Here is a 19,293-nt window from a genome sequence, read left to right as displayed (position 1 = left end):
TCAATTCAGTGCTTATTTACGTCGATGTAGGGCAATTTGTCAATCAGTTGCAATAAAAACATCTCGACGGAAGAAAACCATGAATTTGAATAACAAAGCAGTACCCGCTGCATGCTATAAGGATTAGAACCAACACTTGCTTTCGGGCGAAAGCTTGGTGGTCTAGTGGAGATGACGCCTGTCCGGTGATCAGGAGGTCGTAGGTTCAAATCCTGCTCGAGTATGTACGCCCATGATTTTTTTATCATGGCTACTACTTAAACACTGATCAATTCAGTGCTTATTTACGTCGATGTAGGGCAATTTGTCAATCAGTTGCAATAAAAACATCTCGACGGAAGAAAACCATGAATTTGAATAACAAAGCAGTACCCGCTGCATGCTATAAGGATTAGAACCAACACTTGCTTTCGGGCGAAAGCTCGGTGGTCTAGTGGAGATGACGCCTGTCCGATGATCAGGAGGTCGTAGGTTCAAATCCTGCTCGAGTATGTACGCCCATGATTTTTTATCATGGCTACTACTTAAACACTGATCAATTCAGTGCTTATTTACGTCGATGAAGGGGAATTTGTCAATCAGTTGCAATAAAAACATCTCGACGGAAGAAAACCATGAATTTGAATAACAAAGCAGTACCCGCTGCATGCTATAAGGATTAGAACCAACACTTGCTTTCGGGCGAAAGCTCGGTGGTCTAGTGGAGATGACGCCTGTCCGGTGATCAGGAGGTCGTAGGTTCAAATCCTGCTCGAGTATGTACGCCCATGATTTTTCATCATGGCTACTACTTAAACACTGATCAATTCAGTGCTTATTTACGTCGATGTAGGGCAATTTGTCAATCAGTTGCAATAAAAACATCTCGACGGAAGAAAACCATGAATTTGAATAACAAAGCAGTACCCGCTGCATGCTATAAGGATTAGAACCAACACTTGCTTTCGGGCGAAAGCTCGGTGGTCTAGTGGAGATGACGCCTGTCCGGTGATCAGGAGGTCGTAGGTTCAAATCCTGCTTGAGTATGTACGCCCATGATTTTTTTATCATGGCTACTACTTAAACACTGATCAATTCAGTGCTTATTTACGTCGATGTAGGGCAATTTGTCAATCAGTTGCAATAAAAACATCTCGACGGAAGAAAACCATGAATTTGAATAACAAAGCAGTACCCGCTGCATGCTATAAGGATTAGAACCAACACTTGCTTTCGGGGCGAAAGCCGGTGGTCTAGTGGAGATGACGCCTGTCCGGTGATCAGGAGGTCGTAGGTTCAAATCCTGCTCGAGTATGTACGCCCATGATTTTTTATCATGGCTACTACTTAAACACTGATCAATTCAGTGCTTATTTACGTCGATGTAGGGCAATTTGTCAATCAGTTGCAATAAAAACATCTCGACGGAAGAAAACCATGAATTTGAATAACAAAGCAGTACATGCTATAAGGATTAGAACCAACACTTGCTTTCGGGCGAAAGCTCGGTGGTCTAGTGGAGATGACGCCTGTCCGGTGATCAGGAGGTCGTAGGTTCAAATCCTGCTCGAGTATGTACGCCCATGATTTTTTTATCATGGCTACTACTTAAACACTGATCAATTCAGTGCTTATTTACGTCGATGTAGGGCAAGTCGTCAATCAGTTGCAATATAAGACATCTCGACGGAAGAAAACCATGAATTTGAATAACAAAGCAGTACATGCTATAAGGATTAGAACCAACACTTGCTTTCGGGCGAAAGCTCGGTGTCTAGTGGAGATGACGCCTGTCCGGTGATCAGGAGGTCGTAGGTTCAAATCCTGCTCGAGTATGTACGCCCATGATTTTTTATCATGGCTACTACTTAAACACTGATCAATTCAGTGCTTATTTACGTCGATGTAGGGCAATTTGTCAATCAGTTGCAATAAAAACATCTCGACGGAAGAAAACCATGAATTTGAATAACAAAGCAGTACCCGCTGCATGCTATAAGGATTAGAACCAACATTTGCTTTCGGGTGAAAGCTCGGTGGTCTAGTGGAGATGACGCCTGTCCGGTGATCAGGAGGTCGTAGGTTCAAATCCTGCTCGAGTATGTACGCCCCTGATTTTTTATCATGGCTACTACTTAAACACTGATCAATTCAGTGCTTATTTACGTCGATGTAGGGCAATTTGTCAATCAGTTGCAATAAAAACATCTCGACGGAAGAAAACCATGAATTTGAATAACAAAGCTGTACCCGCTGCATGCTATAAGGATTAGAACCAACACTTGCTTTCGGGCGAAAGCTCGGTGGTCTAGTGGAGATGACGCCTGTCCGGTGATCAGGAGGTCGTAGGTTCAAATCCTGCTCGAGTATGTACGCCCATGATTTTTTATCATGGCTACTACTTAAACACTGATCATTCAGTGCTTATTTACGTCGATGTAGGGCAATTTGTCAATCAGTTGCAATAAAAACATCTCGACGGAAGAAAACCATGAATTTGAATAACAAAGCAGTACCCGCTGCATGCTATAAGGATTAGAACCAACACTTGCTTTCGGGCGAAAGCTTGGTGGTCTAGTGGAGATGACGCCTGTCCGGTGATCAGGAGGTCGTAGGTTCAAATCCTGCTCGAGTATGTACGCCCATGATTTTTTTATCATGGCTACTACTTAAACACTGATCAATTCAGTGCTGATTTACGTCGATGTAGGGCAATTTGTCAATCAGTTGCAATAAAAACATCTCGACGGAAGAAAACCATGAATTTGAATAACAAAGCAGTACCCGCTGCATGCTATAAGGATTAGAACCAACACTTGCTTTCGGGCGAAAGCTCGGTGGTCTAGTGGAGATGACGCCTGTCCGATGATCAGGAGGTCGTAGGTTCAAATCCTGCTCGAGTATGTACGCCCATGATTTTTTATCATGGCTACTACTTAAACACTGATCAATTCAGTGCTTATTTACGTCGATGAAGGGGAATTTGTCAATCAGTTGCAATAAAACATCTCGACGGAAGAAAACCATGAATTTGAATAACAAAGCAGTACCCGCTGCATGCTATAAGGATTAGAACCAACACTTGCTTTCGGGCGAAAGCTCGGTGGTCTAGTGGAGATGACGCCTGTCCGGTGATCAGGAGGTCGTAGGTTCAAATCCTGCTCGAGTATGTACGCCCATGATTTTTCATCATGGCTACTACTTAAACACTGATCAATTCAGTGCTTATTTACGTCGATGTAGGGCAATTTGTCAATCAGTTGCAATAAAAACATCTCGACGGAAGAAAACCATGAATTTGAATAACAAAGCAGTACCCGCTGCATGCTATAAGGATTAGAACCAACACTTGCTTTCGGGCGAAAGCTCGGTGGTCTAGTGGAGATGACGCCTGTCCGGTGATCAGGAGGTCGTAGGTTCAAATCCTGCTCGAGTATGTACGCCCATGATTTTTTATCATGGCTACTACTTAAACACTGATCAATTCAGTGCTTATTTACGTCGATGTAGGGCAATTTGTCAATCAGTTGCAATAAAAACATCTCGACGGAAGAAAACCATGAATTTGAATAACAAAGCAGTACCCGCTGCATGCTATAAGGATTAGAACCAACATTTGCTTTCGGGCGAAAGCTCGGTGGTCTAGTGGAGATGACGCCTGTCCGGTGATCAGGAGGTCGTAGGTTCAAATCCTGCTTGAGTATGTACGCCCATGATTTTTTTATCATGGCTACTACTTAAACACTGATCAATTCAGTGCTTATTTACGTCGATGTAGGGCAATTTGTCAATCAGTTGCAATAAAAACATCTCGACGGAAGAAAACCATGAATTTGAATAACAAAGCAGTACATGCTATAAGGATTAGAACCAACACTTGCTTTCGGGCGAAAGCTCGGTGGTCTAGTGGAGATGACGCCTGTCCGGTGATCAGGAGGTCGTAGGTTCAAATCCTGCTCGAGTATGTACGCCCATGATTTTTTATCATGGCTACTACTTAAACACTGATCAATTCAGTGCTTATTTACGTCGATGTAGGGCAATTTGTCAATCAGTTGCAATAAAAACATCTCGACGGAAGAAAACCATGAATTTGAATAACAAAGCAGTACCCGCTGCATGCTATAAGGATTAGAACCAACACTTGCTTTCGGGCGAAAGCTCGGTGATCTAGTGGAGATGACGCCTGTCCGGTGATCAGGAGGTCGTAGGTTCAAATCCTGCTCGAGTATGTACGCCCATGATTTTTTATCATGGCTACTACTTAAACACTGATCAATTCAGTGCTTATTTACGTCGATGTAGGGCAATTTGTCAATCAGTTGCAATAAAACATCTCGACGGAAGAAAACCATGAATTTGAATAACAAAGCAGTACCCGCTGCATGCTATAAAGATTAGAACCAACACTTGCTTTCGGGCGAAAGCTCGGTGGTCTAGTGGAGATGACGCCTGTCCGGTGATCAGGAGGTCGTAGGTTCAAATCCTGCTCGAGTATGTACGCCCATGATTTTTTATCATGGCTACTACTTAAACACTGATCAATTCAGTGCTTATTTACGTCGATGTAGGGCAATTTGTCAATCAGTTGCAATAAAAACATCTCGACGGAAGAAAACCATGAATTTGAATAACAAAGCAGTACCCGTTGCATGCTATAAGGATTAGAACCAACACTTGCTTTCGGGCGAAAGCTCGGTGGTCTAGTGGGAGATGACGCCTGTCCGGTGATCAGGAGGTCGTAGGTTCAAATCCTGCCTCGAGTATGTACGCCCATGATTTTTTATCATGGCTACTACTTAAACACGGATCAATTCAGCTTATTTACGTCGATGTAGGGCAATTTGTCAATCAGTTGCAATAAAAACATCTCGACGGAAGAAAACCATGAATTTGAATAACAAAGCAGTACCCGCTGCATGCTATAAGGATTAGAACCAACACTTGCTTTCGGGCGAAAGCTCGGTGGTCTAGTGGAGATGACGCCTGTCCGGTGATCAGGAGGTCGTAGGTTCAAATCCTGCTCGAGTATGTACGCCCATGATTTTTCATCATGACTACTACTACTAATCATGACTACTACTTAAACACTGATCAATTCAGTGCTTATTTACGTCGATGTAGGGCAATTTGTCAATCAGTTGCAATAAAAACATCTCGACGGAAGAAAACCATGAATTTGAATAACAAAGCAGTACCCGCTGCATGCTATAAGGATTAGAACCAACACTTGCTTTCTTGCGAAAGCTTGGTGGTCTAGTGGAGATGACGCCTGTCCGGTGATCAGGAGGTCGTAGGTTCAAATCCTGCTCGAGTATGTACGCCCATGATTTTTTTATCATGGCTACTACTTAAACACTGATCAATTCAGTGCTTATTTACGTCGATGTAGGGCAATTTGTCAATCAGTTGCAATAAAAACATCTCGACGGAAGAAAACCATGAATTTGAATAACAAAGCAGTACCCGCTGCATGCTATAAGGATTAGAACCAACACTTGCTTTCGGGCGAAAGCTCGGTGGTCTAGTGGAGATGACGCCTGTCCGGTGATCAGGAGGTCGTAGGTTCAAATCCTGCTCGAGTATGTACGCCCATGATTTTTTATCATGGCTACTACTTAAACACTGATCAATTCAGTGCTTATTTACGTCGATGAAGGGGAATTTGTCAATCAGTTGCAATAAAAACATCTCGACGGAAGAAAACCATGAATTTGAATAACAAAGCAGTACCCGCTGCATGCTATAAGGATTAGAACCAACACTTGCTTTCGGGCGAAAGCTCGGTGGTCTAGTGGAGATGACGCCTGTCCGGTGATCAGGAGGTCGTAGGTTCAAATCCTGCTCGAGTATGTACGCCCATGATTTTTCATCATGGCTACTACTTAAACACTGATCAATTCAGTGCTTATTTACGTCGATGTAGGGCAATTTTTCAATCAGTTGCAATAAAAACATCTCGACGGAAGAAAACCATGAATTTGAATAAGAAAGCAGTACCCGCTGCATGCTATAAGGATTAGAACCAACACTTGCTTTCGGGCGAAAGCTCGGTGGTCTAGTGGAGATGACGCCTGTCCGGTGATCAGGAGGTCGTAGGTTCAAATCCTGCTCGAGTATGTACGCCCATGATTTTTTATCATGGCTACTACTTAAACACTGATCAATTCAGTGCTTATTTACGTCGATGTAGGGCAATTTGTCAATCAGTTGCAATAAAAACATCTCGACGGAAGAAAACCATGAATTTGAATAACAAAGCAGTACCCGCTGCATGCTATAAGGATTAGAACCAACATTTGCTTTCGGGCGAAAGCTCGGTGGTCTAGTGGAGATGACGCCTGTCCGGTGATCAGGAGGTCGTAGGTTCAAATCCTGCTTGAGTATGTACGCCCATGATTTTTTTATCATGGCTACTACTTAAACACTGATCAATTCAGTGCTTATTTACGTCGATGTAGGGCAATTTGTCAATCAGTTGCAATAAAAACATCTCGACGGAAGAAAACCATGAATTTGAATAACAAAGCAGTACCCGCTGCATGCTATAAGGATTAGAACCAACACTTGCTTTCGGGCGAAAGCTCGGTGGTCTAGTGGAGATGACGCCTGTCCGGTGATCAGGAGGTCGTAGGTTCAAATCCTGCTCGAGTATGTACGCCCATGATTTTTTATCATGGCTACTACTTAAACACTGATCAATTCAGTGCTTATTTACGTCGATGTAGGGCAATTTGTCAATCAGTTGCAATAAAAACATCTCGACGGAAGAAAACCATGAATTTGAATAACAAAGCAGTACATGCTATAAGGATTAGAACCAACACTTGCTTTCGGGCGAAAGCTCGGTGGTCTAGTGGAGATGACGCCTGTCCGGTGATCAGGAGGTCGTAGGTTCAAATCCTGCTCGAGTATGTACGCCCATGATTTTTTTTATCATGGCTACTACTTAAACACTGATCAATTCAGTGCTTATTTACGTCGATGTAGGGCAAGTCGTCAATCAGTTGCAATAAAGACATGTCGACGGAAGAAAACCATGAATTTGAATAACAAAGCAGTACATGCTATAAGGATTAGAACCAACACTTGCTTTCGGGCGAAAGCTCGGTGGTCTAGTGGAGATGACGCCTGTCCGGTGATCAGGAGGTCGTAGGTTCAAATCCTGCTCGAGTATGTACGCCCATGATTTTTTATCATGGCTACTACTTAAACACTGATCAATTCAGTGCTTATTTACGTCGATGTAGGGCAATTTGTCAATCAGTTGCAATAAAAACATCTCGACGGAAGAAAACCATGAATTTGAATAACAAAGCAGTACCCGCTGCATGCTATAAGGATTAGAACCAACATTTGCTTTCGGGTGAAAGCTCGGTGGTCTAGTGGAGATGACGCCTGTCCGGTGATCAGGAGGTCGTAGGTTCAAATCCTGCTCGAGTATGTACGCCCCTGATTTTTTTATCATGGCTACTACTTAAACACTGATCAATTCAGTGCTTATTTACGCGATGTAGGGCAATTTGTCAATCAGTTGCAATAAAAACATCTCGACGGAAGAAAACCATGAATTTGAATAACAAAGCTGTACCCGCTGCATGCTATAAGGATTAGAACCAACACTTGCTTTCGGGCGAGAGCTCGGTGGTCTAGTGGAGATGACGCCTGTCCGGTGATCAGGAGGTCGTAGGTTCAAATCCTGCTCGAGTATGTACGCCCATGATTTTTTATCATGGCTACTACTTAAACACTGATCAATTCAGTGCTTATTTACGTCGATGTAGGGCAATTTGTCAATCAGTTGCAATAAAAACATCTCGACGGAAGAAAACCATGAATTTGAATAACAAAGCAGTACCCGCTGCATGCTATAAGGATTAGAACCAACACTTGCTTTCGGGCGAAAGCTCGGTGGTCTAGTGGAGATGACGCCTGTCCGGTGATCAGGAGGTCGTAGGTTCAAATCCTGCTCGAGTATGTACGCCCATGATTTTTTATCATGACTACTACTACTAATCATGACTACTACTTAAACACTGATCAATTCAGTGCTTATTTACGTCGATGTAGGGCAATTTGTCAATCAGTTGCAATAAAAACATCTCGACGGAAGAAAACCATGAATTTGAATAACAAAGCAGTACCCGCTGCATGCTATAAGGATTAGAACCAACACTTGCTTTCGGGCGAAAGCTTGGTGGTCTAGTGGAGATGACGCCTGTCCGGTGATCAGGAGGTCGTAGGTTCAAATCCTGCTCGAGTATGTACGCCCATGATTTTTTTATCATGGCTACTACTTAAACACTGATCAATTCAGTGCTTATTTACGTCGATGTAGGGCAATTTGTCAATCAGTTGCAATAAAAACATCTCGACGGAAGAAAACCATGAATTTGAATAACAAAGCAGTACCCGCTGCATGCTATAAGGATTAGAACCAACACTTGCTTTCGGGCGAAAGCTCGGTGGTCTAGTGGAGATGACGCCTGTCCGGTGATCAGGAGGTCGTAGGTTCAAATCCTGCTCGAGTATGTACGCCCATGATTTTTTATCATGGCTACTACTTAAACACTGATCAATTCAGTGCTTATTTACGTCGATGTAGGGCAATTTGTCAATCAGTTGCAATAAAAACATCTCGACGGAAGAAAACCATGAATTTGAATAACAAAGCAGTACCCGCTGCATGCTATAAGGATTAGAACCAACATTTGCTTTCGGGCGAAAGCTCGGTGGTCTAGTGGAGATGACGCCTGTCCGGTGATCAGGAGGTCGTAGGTTCAAATCCTGCTTGAGTATGTACGCCCATGATTTTTTTATCATGGCTACTACTTAAACACTGATCAATTCAGTGCTTATTTACGTCGATGTAGGGCAATTTGTCAATCAGTTGCAATAAAAACATCTCGACGGAAGAAAACCATGAATTTGAATAACAAAGCAGTACCCGCTGCATGCTATAAGGATTAGAACCAACACTTGCTTTCGGGCGAAAGCTCGGTGGTCTAGTGGAGATGACGCCTGTCCGGTGATCAGGAGGTCGTAGGTTCAAATCCTGCTCGAGTATGTACGCCCATGATTTTTTATCATGGCTACTACTTAAACACTGATCAATTCAGTGCTTATTTACGTCGATGTAGGGCAATTTGTCAATCAGTTGCAATAAAAACATCTCGACGGAAGAAAACCATGAATTTGAATAACAAAGCAGTACCCGCTGCATGCTATAAGGATTAGAACCAACACTTGCTTTCGGGCGAAAGCTCGGTGGTCTAGTGGAGATGACGCCTGTCCGGTGATCAGGAGGTCGTAGGTTCAAATCCTGCTCGAGTATGTACGCCCATGATTTTTCATCATGGCTACTACTTAAACACTGATCAATTCAGTGCTTATTTACGTCGATGTAGGGCAATTTGTCAATCAGTTGCAATAAAAACATCTCGACGGAAGAAAACCATGAATTTGAATAACAAAGCAGTACCCGCTGCATGCTATAAGGATTAGAACCAACACTTGCTTTCGGGCGAAAGCTCGGTGGTCTAGTGGAGATGACGCCTGTCCGGTGATCAGGAGGTCGTAGGTTCAAATTATGCTCGAGTATGTACGCCCATGATTTTTTATCATGGCTACTACTTAAACACTGATCAATTCAGTGCTTATTTACGTCGATGTAGGGCAATTTGTCAATCAGTTGCAATAAAAACATCTCGACGGAAGAAAACCATGAATTTGAATAACAAAGCAGTACCCGCTGCATGCTATAAGGATTAGAACCAACATTTGCTTTCGGGTGAAAGCTCGGTGGTCTAGTGGAGATGACGCCTGTCCGGTGATCAGGAGGTCGTAGGTTCAAATCCTGCTCGAGTATGTACGCCCCTGATTTTTTTATCATGGCTACTACTTAAACACTGATCAATTCAGTGCTTATTTACGTCGATGTAGGGCAATTTGTCAATCAGTTGCAATAAAAACATCTCGACGGAAGAAAACCATGAATTTGAATAACAAAGCAGTACCCGCTGCATGCTATAAGGATTAGAACCAACACTTGCTTTCGGGCGAAAGCTCGGTGGTCTAGTGGAGATGACGCCTGTCCGGTGATCAGGAGGTCGTAGGTTCAAATCCTGCTCGAGTATGTACGCCCATGATTTTTTATCATGGCTACTACTTAAACACTGATCAATTCAGTGCTTATTTACGTCGATGTAGGGCAATTTGTCAATCAGTTGCAATAAAAACATCTCGACGGAAGAAAACCATGAATTTGAATAACAAAGCAGTACCCGCTGCATGCTATAAGGATTAGAACCAACACTTGCTTTCGGGCGAAAGCTCGGTGATCTAGTGGAGATGACGCCTGTCCGGTGATCAGGAGGTCGTAGGTTCAAATCCTGCTCGAGTATGTACGCCCATGATTTTTTTATCATGGCTACTACTTAAACACTGATCAATTCAGTGCTTATTTACGTCGATGTAGGGCAATTTGTCAATCAGTTGCAATAAAAACATCTCGACGGAAGAAAACCATGAATTTGAATAACAAAGCAGTACCCGCTGCATGCTATAAGGATTAGAACCAACACTTGCTTTCGGGCGAAAGCTCGGTGGTCTAGTGGAGATGACGCCTGTCCGGTGATCAGGAGGTCGTAGGTTCAAATCCTGCTCGAGTATGTACGCCCATGATTTTTTATCATGGCTACTACTTAAACACTGATCAATTCAGTGCTTATTTACGTCGATGTAGGGCAATTTGTCAATCAGTTGCAATAAAAACATCTCGACGGAAGAAAACCATGAATTTGAATAACAAAGCAGTACCCGCTGCATGCTATAAGGATTAGAACCAACACTTGCTTTCGGGCGAAAGCTCGGTGGTCTAGTGGAGATGACGCCTGTCCGGTGATCAGGAGGTCGTAGGTTCAAATCCTGCTCGAGTATGTACGCCCATGATTTTTCATCATGGCTACTACTTAAACACTGATCAATTCAGTGCTTATTTACGTCGATGTAGGGCAATTTGTCAATCAGTTGCAATAAAAACATCTCGACGGAAGAAAACCATGAATTTGAATAACAAAGCAGTACCCGCTGCATGCTATAAGGATTAGAACCAACACTTGCTTTCGGGCGAAAGCTCGGTGGTCTAGTGGAGATGACGCCTGTCCGGTGATCAGGAGGTCGTAGGTTCAAATTATGCTCGAGTATGTACGCCCATGATTTTTTATCATGGCTACTACTTAAACACTGATCAATTCAGTGCTTATTTACGTCGATGTAGGGCAATTTGTCAATCAGTTGCAATAAAAACATCTCGACGGAAGAAAACCATGAATTTGAATAACAAAGCAGTACCCGCTGCATGCTATAAGGATTAGAACCAACATTTGCTTTCGGGTGAAAGCTCGGTGGTCTAGTGGAGATGACGCCTGTCCGGTGATCAGGAGGTCGTAGGTTCAAATCCTGCTCGAGTATGTACGCCCCTGATTTTTTTATCATGGCTACTACTTAAACACTGATCAATTCAGTGCTTATTTACGTCGATGTAGGGCAATTTGTCAATCAGTTGCAATAAAAACATCTCGACGGAAGAAAACCATGAATTTGAATAACAAAGCAGTACCCGCTGCATGCTATAAGGATTAGAACCAACACTTGCTTTCGGGCGAAAGCTCGGTGGTCTAGTGGAGATGACGCCTGTCCGGTGATCAGGAGGTCGTAGGTTCAAATCCTGCTCGAGTATGTACGCCCATGATTTTTTATCATGGCTACTACTTAAACACTGATCAATTCAGTGCTTATTTACGTCGATGTAGGGCAATTTGTCAATCAGTTGCAATAAAAACATCTCGACGGAAGAAAACCATGAATTTGAATAACAAAGCAGTACCCGCTGCATGCTATAAGGATTAGAACCAACATTTGCTTTCGGGTGAAAGCTCGGTGGTCTAGTGGAGATGACGCCTGTCCGGTGATCAGGAGGTCGTAGGTTCAAATCCTGCTCGAGTATGTACGCCCCTGATTTTTTTATCATGGCTACTACTTAAACACTGATCAATTCAGTGCTTATTTACGTCGATGTAGGGCAATTTGTCAATCAGTTGCAATAAAAACATCTCGACGGAAGAAAACCATGAATTTGAATAACAAAGCTGTACCCGCTGCATGCTATAAGGATTAGAACCAACACTTGCTTTCGGGCGAGAGCTCGGTGGTCTAGTGGAGATGACGCCTGTCCGGTGATCAGGAGGTCGTAGGTTCAAATCCTGCTCGAGTATGTACGCCCATGATTTTTTATCATGGCTACTACTTAAACACTGATCAATTCAGTGCTTATTTACGTCGATGTAGGGCAATTTGTCAATCAGTTGCAATAAAAACATCTCGACGGAAGAAAACCATGAATTTGAATAACAAAGCAGTACCCGCTGCATGCTATAAGGATTAGAACCAACACTTGCTTTCGGGCGAAAGCTCGGTGGTCTAGTGGAGATGACGCCTGTCCGGTGATCAGGAGGTCGTAGGTTCAAATCCTGCTCGAGTATGTACGCCCATGATTTTTTATCATGACTACTACTACTAATCATGACTACTACTTAAACACTGATCAATTCAGTGCTTATTTACGTCGATGTAGGGCAATTTGTCAATCAGTTGCAATAAAAACATCTCGACGGAAGAAAACCATGAATTTGAATAACAAAGCAGTACCCGCTGCATGCTATAAGGATTAGAACCAACACTTGTTTTCGGGCGAAAGCTTGGTGGTCTAGTGGAGATGACGCCTGTCCGGTGATCAGGAGGTCGTAGGTTCAAATCCTGCTCGAGTATGTACGCCCATGATTTTTTTATCATGGCTACTACTTAAACACTGATCAATTCAGTGCTTATTTACGTCGATGTAGGGCAATTTGTCAATCAGTTGCAATAAAAACATCTCGACGGAAGAAAACCATGAATTTGAATAACAAAGCAGTACCCGCTGCATGCTATAAGGATTAGAACCAACACTTGCTTTCGGGCGAAAGCTCGGTGGTCTAGTGGAGATGACGCCTGTCCGGTGATCAGGAGGTCGTAGGTTCAAATCCTGCTCGAGTATGTACGCCCATGATTTTTTATCATGGCTACTACTTAAACACTGATCAATTCAGTGCTTATTTACGTCGATGAAGGGGAATTTGTCAATCAGTTGCAATAAAAACATCTCGACGGAAGAAAACCATGAATTTGAATAACAAAGCAGTACCCGCTGCATGCTATAAGGATTAGAACCAACACTTGCTTTCGGGCGAAAGCTCGGTGGTCTAGTGGAGATGACGCCTGTCCGGTGATCAGGAGGTCGTAGGTTCAAATCCTGCTCGAGTATGTACGCCCATGATTTTTCATCATGGCTACTACTTAAACACTGATCAATTCAGTGCTTATTTACGTCGATGTAGGGCAATTTGTCAATCAGTTGCAATAAAAACATCTCGACGGAAGAAAACCATGAATTTGAATAACAAAGCAGTACCCGCTGCATGCTATAAGGATTAGAACCAACACTTGCTTTCGGGCGAAAGCTCGGTGGTCTAGTGGAGATGACGCCTGTCCGGTGATCAGGAGGTCGTAGGTTCAAATCCTGTGTACGCCCATGATTTTTTATCATGGCTACTACTTAAACACTGATCAATTCAGTGCTTATTTACGTCGATGAAGGGGAATTTGTCAATCAGTTGCAATAAAAACATCTCGACGGAAGAAAACCATGAATTTGAATAACAAAGCAGTACCCGCTGCATGCTATAAGGATTAGAACCAACACTTGCTTTCGGGCGAAAGCTCGGTGGTCTAGTGGAGATGACGCCTGTCCGGTGATCAGGAGGTCGTAGGTTCAAATCCTGCTCGAGTATGTACGCCCATGATTTTTCATCATGGCTACTACTTAAACACTGATCAATTCAGTGCTTATTTACGTCGATGTAGGGCAATTTTTCAATCAGTTGCAATAAAAACATCTCGACGGAAGAAAACCATGAATTTGAATAAGAAAGCAGTACCCGCTGCATGCTATAAGGATTAGAACCAACACTTGCTTTCGGGCGAAAGCTCGGTGGTCTAGTGGAGATGACGCCTGTCCGGTGATCAGGAGGTCGTAGGTTCAAATCCTGCTCGAGTATGTACGCCCATGATTTTTTATCATGGCTACTACTTAAACACTGATCAATTCAGTGCTTATTTACGTCGATGTAGGGCAATTTGTCAATCAGTTGCAATAAAACATCTCGACGGAAGAAAACCATGAATTTGAATAACAAAGCAGTACCCGCTGCATGCTATAAGGATTAGAACCAACATTTGCTTTCGGGCGAAAGCTCGGTGGTCTAGTGGAGATGACGCCTGTCCGGTGATCAGGAGGTCGTAGGTTCAAATCCTGCTTGAGTATGTACGCCCATGATTTTTTTATCATGGCTACTACTTAAACACTGATCAATTCAGTGCTTATTTACGTCGATGTAGGGCAATTTGTCAATCAGTTGCAATAAAAACATCTCGACGGAAGAAAACCATGAATTTGAATAACAAAGCAGTACCCGCTGCATGCTATAAGGATTAGAACCAACACTTGCTTTCGGGCGAAAGCTCGGTGGTCTAGTGGAGATGACGCCTGTCCGGTGATCAGGAGGTCGTAGGTTCAAATCCTGCTCGAGTATGTACGCCCATGATTTTTTATCATGGCTACTACTTAAACACTGATCAATTCAGTGCTTATTTACGTCGATGTAGGGCAATTTGTCAATCAGTTGCAATAAAAACATCTCGACGGAAGAAAACCATGAATTTGAATAACAAAGCAGTACATGCTATAAGGATTAGAACCAACACTTGCTTTCGGGCGAAAGCTCGGTGGTCTAGTGGAGATGACGCCTGTCCGGTGATCAGGAGGTCGTAGGTTCAAATCCTGCTCGAGTATGTACGCCCATGATTTTTTTTATCATGGCTACTACTTAAACACTGATCAATTCAGTGCTTATTTACGTCGATGTAGGGCAAGTCGTCAATCAGTTGCAATAAAGACATGTCGACGGAAGAAAACCATGAATTTGAATAACAAAGCAGTACATGCTATAAGGATTAGAACCAACACTTGCTTTCGGGCGAAAGCTCGGTGGTCTAGTGGAGATGACGCCTGTCCGGTGATCAGGAGGTCGTAGGTTCAAATCCTGCTCGAGTATGTACGCCCATGATTTTTTATCATGGCTACTACTTAAACACTGATCAATTCAGTGCTTATTTACGTCGATGTAGGGCAATTTGTCAATCAGTTGCAATAAAAACATCTCGACGGAAGAAAACCATGAATTTGAATAACAAAGCAGTACCCGCTGCATGCTATAAGGATTAGAACCAACATTTGCTTTCGGGTGAAAGCTCGGTGGTCTAGTGGAGATGACGCCTGTCCGGTGATCAGGAGGTCGTAGGTTCAAATCCTGCTCGAGTATGTACGCCCCTGATTTTTTTATCATGGCTACTACTTAAACACTGATCAATTCAGTGCTTATTTACGTCGATGTAGGGCAATTTGTCAATCAGTTGCAATAAAAACATCTCGACGGAAGAAAACCATGAATTTGAATAACAAAGCTGTACCCGCTGCATGCTATAAGGATTAGAACCAACACTTGCTTTCGGGCGAGAGCTCGGTGGTCTAGTGGAGATGACGCCTGTCCGGTGATCAGGAGGTCGTAGGTTCAAATCCTGCTCGAGTATGTACGCCCATGATTTTTTATCATGGCTACTACTTAAACACTGATCAATTCAGTGCTTATTTACGTCGATGTAGGGCAATTTGTCAATCAGTTGCAATAAAAACATCTCGACGGAAGAAAACCATGAATTTGAATAACAAAGCAGTACCCGCTGCATGCTATAAGGATTAGAACCAACACTTGCTTTCGGGCGAAAGCTCGGTGGTCTAGTGGAGATGACGCCTGTCCGGTGATCAGGAGGTCGTAGGTTCAAATCCTGCTCGAGTATGTACGCCCATGATTTTTTATCATGACTACTACTACTAATCATGACTACTACTTAAACACTGATCAATTCAGTGCTTATTTACGTCGATGTAGGGCAATTTGTCAATCAGTTGCAATAAAAACATCTCGACGGAAGAAAACCATGAATTTGAATAACAAAGCAGTACCCGCTGCATGCTATAAGGATTAGAACCAACACTTGCTTTCGGGCGAAAGCTTGGTGGTCTAGTGGAGATGACGCCTGTCCGGTGATCAGGAGGTCGTAGGTTCAAATCCTGCTCGAGTATGTACGCCCATGATTTTTTTATCATGGCTACTACTTAAACACTGATCAATTCAGTGCTTATTTACGTCGATGTAGGGCAATTTGTCAATCAGTTGCAATAAAAACATCTCGACGGAAGAAAACCATGAATTTGAATAACAAAGCAGTACCCGCTGCATGCTATAAGGATTAGAACCAACACTTGCTTTCGGGCGAAAGCTCGGTGGTCTAGTGGAGATGACGCCTGTCCGGTGATCAGGAGGTCGTAGGTTCAAATCCTGCTCGAGTATGTACGCCCATGATTTTTTATCATGGCTACTACTTAAACACTGATCAATTCAGTGCTTATTTACGTCGATGTAGGGCAATTTGTCAATCAGTTGCAATAAAAACATCTCGACGGAAGAAAACCATGAATTTGAATAACAAAGCAGTACCCGCTGCATGCTATAAGGATTAGAACCAACATTTGCTTTCGGGGCGAAAGCTCGGTGGTCTAGTGGAGATGACGCCTGTCCGGTGATCAGGAGGTCGTAGGTTCAAATCCTGCTTGAGTATGTACGCCCATGATTTTTTTATCATGGCTACTACTTAAACACTGATCAATTCAGTGCTTATTTACGTCGATGTAGGGCAATTGTCAATCAGTTGCAATAAAAACATCTCGACGGAAGAAAACCATGAATTTGAATAACAAAGCAGTACCCGCTGCATGCTATAAGGATTAGAACCAACACTTGCTTTCGGGCGAAAGCTCGGTGGTCTAGTGGAGATGACGCCTGTCCGGTGATCAGGAGGTCGTAGGTTCAAATCCTGCTCGAGTATGTACGCCCATGATTTTTTATCATGGCTACTACTTAAACACTGATCAATTCAGTGCTTATTTACGTCGATGTAGGGCAATTTGTCAATCAGTTGCAATAAAAACATCTCGACGGAAGAAAACCATGAATTTGAATAACAAAGCAGTACCCGCTGCATGCTATAAGGATTAGAACCAACACTTGCTTTCGGGCGAAAGCTCGGTGGTCTAGTGGAGATGACGCCTGTCCGGTGATCAGGAGGTCGTAGGTTCAAATCCTGCTCGAGTATGTACGCCCATGATTTTTCATCATGGCTACTACTTAAACACTGATCAATTCAGTGCTTATTTACGTCGATGTAGGGCAATTTGTCAATCAGTTGCAATAAAAACATCTCGACGGAAGAAAACCATGAATTTGAATAACAAAGCAGTACCCGCTGCATGCTATAAGGATTAGAACCAACACTTGCTTTCGGGCGAAAGCTCGGTGGTCTAGTGGAGATGACGCCTGTCCGGTGATCAGGAGGTCGTAGGTTCAAATCATGCTCGAGTATGTACGCCCATGATTTTTTATCATGGCTACTACTTAAACACTGATCAATTCAGTGCTTATTTACGTCGATGTAGGGCAATTTGTCAATCAGTTGCAATAAAAACATCTCGACGGAAGAAAACCATGAATTTGAATAACAAAGCAGTACCCGCTGCATGCTATAAGGATTAGAACCAACATTTGCTTTCGGGTGAAAGCTCGGTGGTCTAGTGGAGATGACGCCTGTCCGGTGATCAGGAGGTCGTAGGTTCAAATCCTGCTCGAGTATGTACGCCCCTGATTTTTTTATCATGGCTACTACTTAAACACTGATCAATTCAGTGCTTATTTACGTCGATGTAGGGCAATTTGTCAATCAGTTGCAATAAAAACATCTCGACGGAAGAAAACCATGAATTTGAATAACAAAGCAGTACCCGCTGCATGCTATAAGGATTAGAACCAACACTTGCTTTCGGGCGAAAGCTCGGTGGTCTAGTGGAGATGACGCCTGTCCGGTGATCAGGAGGTCGTAGGTTCAAATCCTGCTCGAGTATGTACGCCCATGATTTTTTATCATGGCTACTACTTAAACACTGATCAATTCAGTGCTTATTTACGTCGATGTAGGGCAATTTGTCAATCAGTTGCAATAAAAACATCTCGACGGAAGAAACCATGAATTTGAATAACAAAGCAGTACCCGCTGCATGCTATAAGGATTAGAACCAACACTTGCTTTCGGGCGAAAGCTCGGTGATCTAGTGGAGATGACGCCTGTCCGGTGATCAGGAGGTCGTAGGTTCAAATCCTGCTCGAGTATGTACGCCCATGATTTTTTTATCATGGCTACTACTTAAACACTGATCAATTCAGTGCTTATTTACGTCGATGTAGGGCAATTTGTCAATCAGTTGCAATAAAAACATCTCGACGGAAGAAAACCATGAATTTGAATAACAAAGCAGTACCCGCTGCATGCTATAAGGATTAGAACCAACACTTGCTTTCGGGCGAAAGCTCGGTGGTCTAGTGGAGATGACGCCTGTCCGGTGATCAGGAGGTCGTAGGTTCAAATCCTGCTCGAGTATGTACGCCCATGATTTTTTATCATGGCTACTACTTAAACACTGATCAATTCAGTGCTTATTTACGTCGATGTAGGGCAATTTGTCAATCAGTTGCAATAAAAACATCTCGACGGAAGAAAACCATGAATTTGAATAACAAAGCAGTACCCGCTGCATGCTATAAGGATTAGAACCAACACTTGCTTTCGGGCGAAAGCTCGGTGGTCTAGTGGAGATGACGCCTGTCCGGTGATCAGGAGGTCGTAGGTTCAAATCCTGCTCGAGTATGTACGCCCATGATTTTTCATCATGGCTACTACTTAAACACTGATCAATTCAGTGCTTATTTACGTCGATGTAGGGCAATTTGTCAATCAGTTGCAATAAAAACATCTCGACGGAAGAAAACCATGAATTTGAATAACAAAGCAGTACCCGCTGCATGCTATAAGGATTAGAACCAACACTTGCTTTCGGGCGAAAGCTCGGTGGTCTAGTGGAGATGACGCCTGTCCGGTGATCAGGAGGTCGTAGGTTCAAATTATGCTCGAGTATGTACGCCCATGATTTTTTATCATGGCTACTACTTAAACACTGATCAATTCAGTGCTTATTTACGTCGATGTAGG

The 19,293-nt window shown here is 43.1% G+C and overlaps 2 non-coding genes across 2 annotated transcripts; both read left to right on the top strand.

The window, feature by feature from the left end:
- The first annotated feature begins 419 nt into the window (after positions 1–419).
- Trnai-gau (transfer RNA isoleucine (anticodon GAU)) lies at positions 420–492 on the top strand. The gene has a single exon. It is a non-coding gene; the product is annotated as a tRNA-Ile (tRNA).
- Positions 493–2,810: 2,318 nt separating this feature from the next.
- Positions 2,811–2,883, top strand: Trnai-gau (transfer RNA isoleucine (anticodon GAU)). The gene has a single exon. It is a non-coding gene; the product is annotated as a tRNA-Ile (tRNA).
- The last annotated feature ends 16,410 nt before the right edge of the window (positions 2,884–19,293 follow it).

Source organism: Diadema setosum, unplaced genomic scaffold (assembly GCF_964275005.1).
Source record: "Diadema setosum unplaced genomic scaffold, eeDiaSeto1 scaffold_78, whole genome shotgun sequence".
Classification (NCBI taxonomy): Eukaryota; Metazoa; Echinodermata; class Echinoidea; order Diadematoida; family Diadematidae; genus Diadema; species Diadema setosum.
Note: the sequence above shows the minus strand (reverse complement) of the source record. Positions and strands in the feature narration are given on the sequence as shown.